General features: G+C 36.3%; 1 long non-coding RNA gene across 1 annotated transcript in view; it reads right to left on the minus strand.

Annotated features, from left to right (window-relative positions):
• Positions 1-971, minus strand: part of LOC107579658 (uncharacterized) — a 3,159-nt gene extending 2,188 nt beyond the window's left edge. Inside the window, exons 1-2 of the long non-coding RNA XR_001608511.1 lie at positions 941-971; positions 726-840 (exon numbers count right to left, since the gene is read on the minus strand). This is a non-coding gene — a long non-coding RNA (uncharacterized lncRNA). The remainder of the gene's footprint in view (positions 1-725; positions 841-940) is intronic.

Here is a 971-nt window from a genome sequence, read left to right on the forward strand (position 1 = left end):
CAAGTAGCTTCGAAAGAGATGAGTTTTCAGTTGTCGCTTGAAAATATATTTAATACAAATATTTGACACGCTTGGTAGATTTACAAAAAAATGGGCTATTAAACATAATTTCTTATTTGTACCTTCTACAAAATATTATTCATGGTGCATCGACATTGAAATGTTAAAAATAAATTTCTCTATTAAGAAAATGATTCGGGTTACTTCCAGAATCTGACATTGCGCTCTATTGTGACTGTTTCATGATCTTGGGATATCTGATATCTTATTTCACTGATAAGCTTGGATGTGGCCTTCCAGACAAAATGGGCACTGGTAATGTATTCCAGCATGCATCACTGATTCACCTGATGGTAATTGTGGAGACTGATGGCATTAGAGCACTGAGTCACAACTTCTACATAACCCTCCACACAGGCCATCGCCAGCGTTCAGAACACTGGCAGGCTGTTCTCACGGTCCTCTTGTCTATTACACCTCATTATTTAGTAATCAAATGACATTTTATCCCCTTCTCCAAAAGAAACAACATTTGCATTTTAGTATAATGAAAGTCAGTGCTATCACCTCCAATATAAGAACTCGAATTATGTAAAAAGTAAATAAATGTTCTAAGTGATACTTATTATTGAAAATGTGATTAAAAATAAAGCAGCAAAAAAATCCCTATAGCATTGAACCTTTGTTTAAGATTGTAAACACTTTATTGCGATAGGTTTGTGTACCTCTAGGGTGAAGCCGATGACTTTGAAGCACTGCTCTACTGTCTCAAACTGCTCCTTATAGAAGGCATTGCCCACAATGTCAGGCACTAATTTAACATTCTCATTGTGGAGATACCTGGAATTGAGAAAAACAAAGAGTACAAAACAGAAATAAGCATGTCAGATGTGCATCCAGATAAAAACAGCAGGCTGTTATCAGGTGCTCAAGAACTTACTTTGGAGTTTTGCTGTCTGACAGCTTGTAGT

Source organism: Sinocyclocheilus grahami, unplaced genomic scaffold, assembly GCF_001515645.1.
Source record: "Sinocyclocheilus grahami isolate Dianchi unplaced genomic scaffold, SAMN03320097.WGS_v1.1 scaffold18967.1, whole genome shotgun sequence".
NCBI classification, from domain to species: Eukaryota; Metazoa; Chordata; class Actinopteri; order Cypriniformes; family Cyprinidae; genus Sinocyclocheilus; species Sinocyclocheilus grahami.